At 43.2% G+C, this 10,661-nt stretch overlaps 1 long non-coding RNA gene across 1 annotated transcript; it reads right to left on the bottom strand.

The window, feature by feature from the left end:
• Nucleotides 1-3,114: 3,114 nt before the first annotated feature.
• Nucleotides 3,115-9,470, bottom strand: LOC115304972. The gene is made up of 2 exons (XR_003914698.1): nucleotides 9,136-9,470; nucleotides 3,115-3,264 (listed from the first exon to the last, which is right to left on the bottom strand). It is a non-coding gene; the product is annotated as an uncharacterized LOC115304972 (long non-coding RNA).
• Between the last annotated feature and the right edge of the window lie 1,191 nt (nucleotides 9,471-10,661).

Genomic DNA, 10,661 nt, shown 5'->3' on the forward strand with positions numbered 1-10,661 from the left:
TGCCTCCCTCTGCTCTGGCCTTCTGTCCTCCAGAGTCTATATCTGGCCTCCTAAGACTCCCAACAGCATTCCCCATCTCAGAGAAACTTCTGGGCTCTGCTGGTTTCTCTTCTCTATGCTGTGGTTTGGGACATTTGCAAGGCTCACCTCATTTGATTCCCATGTGGCAGGAATCACTGTCCTTCACTGCCTGATAATCCAGTGTGTTGAAAACTGTTTTTCCATATATCTTGTGCTGTTTTTTCATTGTTTCAGGTCAGAGAATAAATTTGGTCCCTGTTACTTCATTTTGGCCAGAAGACTTTATAGTATGTCTGAAATTGTCTTGTTTTTTTAATTTTTAATGTTTGTTTTTTGAGAGAGACAGACACAGAGACAGTGTGAGCAGGGGAGGGGCAGAGAGAGATGGAGACACAGAATCTGAAGCAGGCTCCAGGCTCTGAGCTGTCAGCAGAGAGCCCCATGAAGGGCTCAAACTCACAAACTGTGATATGACCTGAGCTGAAGTTAGATGCTTAGCTGACTGACCCAGGTGCCCCCCAGTATATCTTAATTTGAGTGAGCATATTTCAAGTACCCAGTAGCAATCTGTGGCTAGTGGCTATCATGGTGGACACTGTGACACTAGAAGGAGTGAGAATCTAGATGAAGTCGAAAGCCATGAACTGATAGTAAAATAATTCTTTAGTGTGACGTGACCCTATCAGTTCTAAACTGAACAGAGTGAGGTTTGCTAGACAAGCGGGATGGAAAGACTGAGATGCATGGTAAACAATGCTGCAAGTGAAAGGTTCAGAAGTACAGCTCTGGGATCCAGACCAGTAAGGAAGTAAGAGAGACTAGAGGATCCTATAGTCTGGAAGACATGAGGTGATAAGGAAGTAAGGATGGAGTGAGGTTGAGGAGGATCAGGCCCTATCCTGAATTTGGGGGTGGCTCCCTTCAAGGGTTCAGCTCTAGGACGCTGAGATTCATGAAGCACAGCATTTCTGTGTCCATCTATGCAGATATTCAAGGATAACAACCATCGCATGTGAAATAGAAAAATAGACGGTCTAGTGAGAGTCTTAGAAGAAATACATAAACAGGGGCGCCTGAGTAGTTCTCTCAGTTGAGGATCTGACTCTTTTTTTTTTTTTTTAATGTTTATTTAGTCTTGAGACAAAGACAGAGCATGAGCAGGGGAGGGGCAGAGAGAGAGGGAGACACAGAATCGGAAGCAGGCTCCAGGCTCCCAGCTGTCAGCACAGAGCCTGACGTAGGCCTTGAACCCACAAACTGAGATCATGACCTGAGCCAAAGTTAGGCATTCAACTGACTGAGCCACCCAGGTGCTTCTTGAGCATCTGACTATTGATTTCAGCTCAGGTCATGATCCCAGGGTCACAGGATACAAGCTCTGCTCACTGCAAAACCTGCTTAAGATTGTCTCTCTCGGGGCGCCTGGGTGGCTCAGTCGGTTAAGCCTCCGACTTCGGCTCAGGTCAGATCTCACGTTTGTGGGTTCGAGCCCCGCATCAGGCTCTGTGCTGACAGCCAGCTCAGAGACTGGAGCCTGCTTCCGGTTCTGTGTCTCCTCCTCTCTCTGCCCCTCCCCCTCTCATGCTCTGTCTCTCTCTGTATAAAAAATAAATAGAAAATTTAAAAAAATTATTTAAGATTGTCTCTCTCTCCTGCTCGAGTCCTCGCTCTCTCTCTCTCTCAAAAAAATTAAAGAAAATGGAGCAAGTAATAAACAATTTTTAGAACACTCATCAGCAATATAGAAAATAGGTGTCTCTGAATCTTTTCTAATCAAAGGAAAATCTTATCAAAATGCTAATACCCAATTTTCTGAATTTTCTCAGAAACACATTGATCTCGAGAATTAATCTGCTCAATACCAGTCTAATAAGTGTATCAGGTTAGTGGGTAGACATAGAGGTTTTTTGGCATTTTTCCCTTCCTTTGTCTTTCTTTTAGTAGAAAAGACAATATAAACCCAAAAAACAAATAATCCAGTGAAGAAATGGGCAAAAGACATATATTCATGTCTTTGGACACTCTCCAAAGAAGACATCCAGATGGCCAATTGACACATGAAAAAATGCTCAACATCACTCATCATCAGGGAAATACAAATCAAAACCACAAATGAGATATCACCTCACACCTGTCAGAATGGCTAATATTAACAACTCGGTCAACAACGATGTTAGTGAGGATGCGGAGAAAGAAGTTCTCTTTTGCACTGCTGGTGGGAATGTAAACTGGTGCAGCCTCTCTGGAAAACAGTGTGGAGGGTCCTCAAAAAATTAAAAATAGAACTACCCTACAACCCAGCAATTGCACTACTGGGTATCTATCCAAGGGATACAGGTGTGCTATTTTGAAGGGGCACATGCACCCCAATGTTTATAGCAGCACTATTGACAATAGCCAAAGTATGGAAAGAGCCCAAATGTCCATAAAGGGATGAATGGATAGAATGAAATCTTGCCATTTGAACTATGTTGATGGAACTAGAGGGTATTATGCTAAGTGAAATTAGTCAGTCAGAGGAAGACAAATATCATACGACTTCACTCAAGTGAGGACTTTAAGATACAAAACAGATGAATATAAGGTAAGGGAAGCAAAAATAATATAAAAACAGGAAGGGAGACAAAACATAAGAGACTCTCAAATATGGAAAACAGAGGGTCGCTGGAGGGGTTGTGGGAAGGGGGATGGGCTAAATGGGTAAGGGGCATTAAGGAATCTACTCCTGAAATCATTGCTGCACTATATGTTAACTTGGATATAAATTAAAAAATAAATTACATTTTTAAAAGACAATATAATAAGGGAATAGACTTAATAGCATGCCATCTAGTAATACCTATCTTTCCAAGCCTGCTTCTCCACACTACATCCCAATAGAGGTTATGTACACGGATAGGCTGTGTAGGGTGAGTCGTGCTTGGTTGAGAAGGCTCTAGGTAGGACAGCGACCTGCCGCTCCTAACCAGGAGTCACAGAGAGCTCATCTGCACCTTGGGCGCAATAGAACCGCGTCTTCAGGAGCGACGATGAGCGAACAGAATGCAAGGATAGCTGGGACTGTGCTAACGTGAATTTTCAGTGTTTATACAATTTAGGTTTCAATGATTTATTTAATAGATATTTACGGAGCACTTATCATGTGTCAGGCATTGTTGTGGGAGCTTATGATACAAGCAAAATACGAGGTCCTCAAATCCCCACATTCCGGTGACCATCGGGGTTTTCCTGCATTTGAAAGTTCTGAAACAAACAAACATAGCACTTTGTTAGAATTAGACAGACCTAGGGGCACCCGCTGCCTCAGCCGGTGGGGCATGTGACTCTTGATCTCAGGGTTGAGGTTTTGAGCCCCACAGGGTGTGGAGTGGAGATTACTGAAAAATAAAATGTTAGTTTTCCATGCTAATAGTGTTCCCACAGCCATGGTGAACGTTCCTAAAACCCGTCCGACTTTCTGGCAAGCGCCAATCCCACAAAGTGACACAGTGCTAGAAAGGCAAAGATTCTCTTTGTGCCCGGGGAGAGCGGTGTAACGCGAGGAAACAGAGTGGCTATGGTGGGCAAATTAAGCTGATTTTCCGGAAAAAGGCTAAAACAACAAAGAGGATCGTGCTGAGGTTTGAATGTGTTGAGCCCAAATGCAGATCTAAGTGAATGCTGGCAATTAAGAGATGCAAGCATCTTGTGGGCGCCTGGGTGGCTTAGGTGGTTAAGTATCTGACTTCAGTTCAGGTCATGATCTCGCGATTCATGAGTTTGAGCCCCACGTTGGACGCTGTGCTGACAGCTCAAAGCCAGGAGCCTGTCTTTGGATCCTGTGTCTCCCTCTCTCTCTGACCCTCCCCTGCTCACCCACTGTCTCTCTCTCTCAAAACTAAATAACAACATTAAAATTTTTTATTTTAAATAAAATAAAATAAAATAAAAGTAATCTCTATGCCCAAAATGGGTTCGATCTCATAACCGGGAGATCAAGAGTCGCATGCTCTACTGAACTGAGCCAGCCAGGTGTGCCCGCTGAGACCATTCTATAGAGAGACTACTCCAGTGGTTTGATGACCATTGGCCATTCCCAGTGGAGAAGACAAGTTTTGTAAAAGCTCCAAGCCAAGGTCTGAATGAGAAAAGAAAAAAGTCTTTCAAGAACTTATTCACTGCTGAAATTTCCTCATGTAGTTTCCTGAGAAACCTCTCTGTTTTAATAATGGGAGAGACTAGGGGCACTTGGGTGGCTCAGTCGGCTAAGTGTCCAACTTCGGCTCAGGTCATGATCTCTCAGTTTGTGGGTTCGAGCCCCGCATCAGGTTCTGTGCTGACAGCTCAGAGCCTGGAACCTGCTTCAGATTCTGCGTCTCCCTCTCTCTCTGCCCCTCTCCCACTCATGCTCTGTTTCTCTCTGTCTCAAAAATAAATAAACATAAAAAAATTTTTTTAATAATGGGAGAGACTAGACTGAATGCAAATTGCATGGCTCTACTAACACATGCATAATGCTCCTTGACTCTGGAACACATCCTTTTTTAAAAACAAGTTTATTTATTTTTGAGGAGAGGGGAGGGGGAAGGGCAGAGAGAAAGGGAGACAGAATCCCAAGCAGGTTCTACGCTGTCAGTGCAAAGCCTGATGAGGGACTTGAGTTCATAAACCGTGAGATCATGACCCGAGCCAAAATCAGGAGTCAGATGCTTAACCTATTGAGTCACCCAGGTGCCCCTGGACACATCTGTTTTGGTTAGAACTGGATGGTGCGACTCAGGGGTTCTGAAGGTGGTCCAGTACCAGAAAGCATCAGTTCCATGGGACCCAGTCAGATGGGCAAATTCCCAGGCCTCATGCCAAGCTGAGCACTATGGGCGTGGGAGTGGAACCCAGCAATCTGCAGTTTACCAAGCCCCCTAGGCGATTCTGATGCACTCGGAAGTTGGGAGCCACTGGTACAAAGCAGATGTTTCAGGTGCCCCTGACAGATGATCAGCTATTTCTCTACGGCTCCCAAGACGATCCCAAAATGCATGAGGCCATGCAAGCATTATTTACATATATTAAGAGAAAATGTTTGTGCTTTGTTAATAAGAAACTTTTTTGTTTTACTTGGTCCAGTCCAAGAATTTACCCTCTAGTGGTGCATCACCAAGGGCCCCAGTCACCCCTCTTAAAAAATCATGGTCTCAGTTCTGAAAGCCAACACAAGGGAACTATAGTTCCGTGCCACTATTTCTAGCTGTGGTATTCAGGTGGCTCCGGTCTGCTTTGAATTACTCTTATTTTTTTTCTCTCTAAAGCAAATGCTTTAGCCCCAGGGACCGTCCACTAGGAGCATGGAGAGGGCACCGGGAGGCAGGGGGCTGGCGGGCAGTGGCTTCCCTCTGCCTCACCGCAACAGCCTATCTGCTCCTGAGACCGAGGGCTGAGCTTTTAACCGAAGCAGCTTTCAGTATCCTCCATTAGGACTAGGATTGCTGTGGCCGGTGGCACCAGGCCTTCCTCCCTGACAGCCTCATTAAAGGACTTCCAGTGGAGTCATTCCAATGACAAGACCTTGAAGACTACTGTATTGGGGTATCAGTCACTACCAGTCCTGGTCAGGAGTGGGTCATCTGCACACCTGCTTGCCTTCCTTGGATGTGGCCACTCTTTGTCAGACTCCCTCCCCTGGAAGGAGCTCTGCTTCCCCATCACCTGCGGTCACATGGTAGGAGAGGGGATTAAAAGTTTTTTTTAACTTTTTAAATAAATATTTTGAGAGAGACAGAGAGAACAAGTGGGGGAGGGGCAGGGAGAAGGAGAGACAGAATCCTAAGTAGCCTCCATGCCATGTACACAGAGCCTGATACAGGGGCTCGAACTCACAAACCACGAGGCAGTGACCTGAGCAGAGGTCAAGAGTCAGACGCTCAAACGACTGAGCCACCCAGGTGCTCCTACAAGTTTACTGCACTTCTGCATGGGGCCACGAGGTGGCAGCATTATCTCCACAATCATTACATTTCTGGAGGGGTTTTTTTTTTGTTTGTTTGTTTGTTTGTTTTTGCTTTCCAGTGAGAGTATATTTAAAAACAAGGCAGGGGCGTCTGACTGGCTCAGTCCATGGAATGTGCGGCTCTTGATATCGGGGCTGTAGGTTCGAGCCCCAGGCTGGGTGTAGAAATTACTTTAAAAAAGTCTTTATAAAAACAAAACCATGGGAATGTTGTTACCAGAATAAAAACAAATACCTCACAAATTCAGGAAAAACACATAAATGTGATTTTTCCGTATCCATGGACTCACTGATTCACATCAGTGTAATAATTGCTCAGTCATCCTGTAAATCAATGAACTTACATTTTTGTAAAGATTCTGTTGACCTAGTGAGGACCCTGCAAAGGCAGCGTGGAAGTAAGAATATATCCCAGGTGCCTGCTTTGATATTAGGGTTAAAAATAGGTTGGAATCACAACAATGTGAACATACTTAACACCTCTGAACTGAACACTTAAAAGTATTGTAAATGGTAACTTTTGTCTTATTTTTAATCACAAACACAATTTTAAAATTTTTTAAATGTTTTATTTATTTTTGATACAGAAGAGACAGAGCATGAGAGGGGGAGGGTCAGAGAGAGAGAGACACAGAATCTGAAACAGGCTCCAGGCTCTGAGCTAGCTGTCAGCACAGAGCCTGATGCAGGGCTCGAACCCACGAACGTAGATCTGACCTGAGCCGAAGTCGGAGGCTTAACCAACTGAGCCACCCAGGCGCCCCCACAAACACAATTTTAAAAAATTTAGAAAAGGGATGCCTGGGTGGCTCTGTCGGCTGAGTGTCTGACTTTCACTCAGGTCATGATCTCATGGTTTGTGGGTTCAAGCCTCACGTCAGGCTCTGTGCTGACAGCTCAGAGCCTTCTTTGTATTCTTTGTTTCTCTCTTTCTCGCTGCCCCTCCTGGGTTCATGTTCTCTCTCTCTCTCTCTCTCTCTCTCTCTCTCTCTCTCTCTCTCTCTCTCAAAGAAATAAACATTAAAAAGAAATAAATTCGGGGGCACCTGGGTGGCTCAGTTGGTTAAATTTCCAACTTTGGCTCAGGTCATAATCTCACAGTTCGTGAGTTCAAGCCCCATTTTGGGCTCTGTGCTGACAGCTCAGAGCCTGAAGCCTGCTTCAGGTTCTGCATCTTTGTCTCTCTCTGACCCTTCCCTATTCATGCTCTCTCTCTCTCTCTTAAAAATAAATATTTTTTTAATTAATTAATTAATTAAATAAAATAAATTTGGGGTGCCTGGGTAGCTCAGTGGTTAAGCATCCCACCTCAGCCCAGGTCATGATCTCATGGGTTCCAGCTCCGCGTTGGGCTCTGTGCTGACAGTTCAGAGCCTGGAGCCTGCTTCAGATTCTGTGCCTCCCTCTCTTTCTGTTCCTCCCTCGTTTGCACTCTGTCTCTCTGTTTCTCTGTCTCTCTGTCACTCTCTCAAAAATAAATAAATATTTAAAAATTTTTTAAAAAAGATCTTATTTTTAAAGTAATCTCTACACCCAACATGGGGCTCAGACTTACAACCCCAAGACCAAGAATCAGCGTACTCAACCGCCTGAGCCAGCCAGGTGGCTATGAGATCATGACCTGAGCTAAAGTCAGATGTTTAACCAATTGAACCACACAGGCACCCCCAAAAATAAAATCTTTTAAATAAATTATAAAACTCTGGAAAGACTTAATTATTTTAAAAAGATAAGGCACACATTCTGATTCTCAGAATGAAAACAGGCGACATTCTTATTTATTTCGAAAGCTCTAAAAGTGTAAGAGAACCTCGCACCTGTTAGAATGACTACTATCAAAAAGACAAGACATAACAAGTGTTGGTGAGGATGTGGAGAAAGGGGAGCCCTCATGCCCTGTTGGCGGGAATGTACATTGGTGCAGCCACTGTGGAAAACAGTATTGAAGGTTCCTCAAAAATTTGAATAAAGAACTGCTATATGATGCAGCACTTGCATAGTTATATGTCGGAAGGAAACAAAGTTACTATTTCCAAGAAAGATCTGCACCCCTGTGATCACTGCAGCACTATTCATGACAGCAAAGACATGGCAACAATGTAAGTGTTCCCAGATGGGTGAATGGATAACGAAAACGTGACGCGTGTGTGGATGTGTGTGTATAATGTCATAATATTCAGCCATAAAAAAGGAAGAAATCTTGTCATTTACAACAACATAGATGGACCTTGAGGGCATTATGCCAAATGAAATAAATCAGAGAAAGACAAATACTGTATGTTCTCATGTGTGGAACCTAAAAAATCAAACTTGTAGAAACAGAGTAGAAATGGTGTTTGCCAGGGGCTGGGGGTGGGGAGAAAATTGGGGAGATGTTGGTCAAAGGGCACAAACTTTCAGTCATAAGATGAGTAAGTTCAGGGATCTAACGTATGACATGGTGAGTTGTGCAATACTGTATTGTAACCTTAAAATACATTATTGCTGTATTGAAATCCTTGCTCTAGGAGTAGAATTTTATGTTCCCACCATAGCAACAACAATGAAACAGTAATTATGTGAAAGATGTAACTAATCTCATTGTCATAAACATTTTGCAATATATACAGTGTAGCAAATCATTACATTGTGTACCTTAAACTTACATGATGTTGTATGGCAGTTATGAAATAAAGCTGAAAAAAGTAAAAGATTATGTGAATCCTACCCTGATAAATTTGAAACATATGAAAATGAAAGATTTCCTACAAAGCCACAACATACCAATATATCTGAAGAAGGAACAAAATATGAAAAGTTTTATATGTATTTTTAGTCGGCTCAAAGTAAAACCTTGTCACAAAGGAAAAACAGATTGGAGTAATATTTTTTTAATGTTTATTTTTGAGAGAGAGAAAGACAGAGCATGAGTGGGAGAGGGGCAGAGAGAGAGGGAGACAGAATCCAAAGCAGGCTCCAGGCTCTGAGCTGTTAGCCCAGAGCCCCCATGCAGGGCTTGAACCCACAAACCACAGATCATGACCAGAGCCGAAGTCCCCCCTGAGCCACCTAGGGGCCCCTGGAGTACTATTAATATAACAGCAGTTGTGGACTTAAAATATAAACAACACTGATCCATGAATGCTACTCACTCAGTCCTCAATCCAGGATAATTCTGATAAAACAGATGCAGAAGGAGGCACAAGACTCCAATCGCCACAGACTGCTCTATCCCAATGCTTAAAATACAAAGGATGAAGTAATGTTCCTCTTTCTGACAGCTGGAGCCAGTGAGACACTTACAACCTACCAGCGGCAAACAGCTAAACGCACTGTAGACATTCTCCTATGATTTAAGAGACAAATGCAAGAGGTTTTTCTTGATTGAAAGTGGCAGAGTTCCTGCATCTAATGTGTCAAACCTGGTAGGGATTTGCAATCTTGGTAACTCCAGCTCCCAGGCACACGAATGCTGGGGTGCATTGCACATACTGCAGAGAAGCAAGAAGTTTTATTTAGGTTTTTAAACAAGAGAGAACTTGGGGCACCTGGGTAGCTCAGTGGCTCAGATCATGGTCTCATGGTTCGTGGGTTCGTGGGTTCTGTGCTGACACCTCGGAGCCTGGAGCCTGCTTCAGATTCTGTGTCTCCCTCTCTCTCTGTTCCTCCCCGGCTCGCACTCTGCTTCTCTTTCTCTCAAAAATTATAAATAAAGATTTAAAAAATTAAATGAAAGAGAACTTAAAGGTGAAGCCGCCTTCATGCCTGTGACATCTGTAACTGGGGACTAGATGTCCCTGCTCTCTGGGAGAAACATGAACATGATGTTCACCAGGGAGCCTGTTCAGGCACCCAAAAGGAGTCAGCCGAGAGACTAAAATGGCCAGGTGAAAATGCAACGTTTTAATTAAAGAAAAATGTTCCCACCACGCCCCTCACCAGTACTACAAATCATCCGAGGGCTACATTGTTCAGATGAGAGCGAAAATATCTGCTTTAACAGAAGAAAAATCACCTCTGATCAAAAGAGCTTGTGTCGCAGTTGGTCAGATTTCAAGATATATGTTCTAAAGGACACATTCAGATTTTATTTTGTTTTGTTCTTGTTTTCCTTTTTATAATCCATCCTATCTCTTTATTCATTATTAACAGAATAATGGTTTGTGATCTGATTTTAGGAATACCCTTACCCAACACACACACACACTGTTGGTAAACATTAAACATTACCTTACAATGATGTCATAGTTCTCTGGTACTGACTGGAACCACAATATCCATAGCTTTTTTTTTTTTTTTTGTAATTATTTTTTCTTTTTACAAGAGTCATTTGACGTTGAACACTTTCTAGAGGTGAGTCTAGAAAAGTTTTTAAAAATTAGATCACCTTCTCATATGCAATACTTTGTGCAGTAAATATCACCACGCTCATTATACAGATGTGCATTTGAAGATTAAGTCTTAGAAAACCTAAATGTTTGGGGCACCTGAGTGGCTCAGGCTGTTAAATGTCTGACTTGTTTTCTGCTCAGGTCATGATTTCACAGTTACATTCATGAGATCAAGCCAGGAGTCAGGCTCCACAATGACAGCACAGAGCCTGTTTGGGATTCTCTCTCTCCTCTCTCTGCCCCTCCCTAGCTTATACTCTCCCTCTGTCTCTCTCTCAAAATAAATA

Source organism: Suricata suricatta, chromosome 10, assembly GCF_006229205.1.
Source record: "Suricata suricatta isolate VVHF042 chromosome 10, meerkat_22Aug2017_6uvM2_HiC, whole genome shotgun sequence".
In the NCBI taxonomy this organism is placed as follows: Eukaryota; Metazoa; Chordata; class Mammalia; order Carnivora; family Herpestidae; genus Suricata; species Suricata suricatta.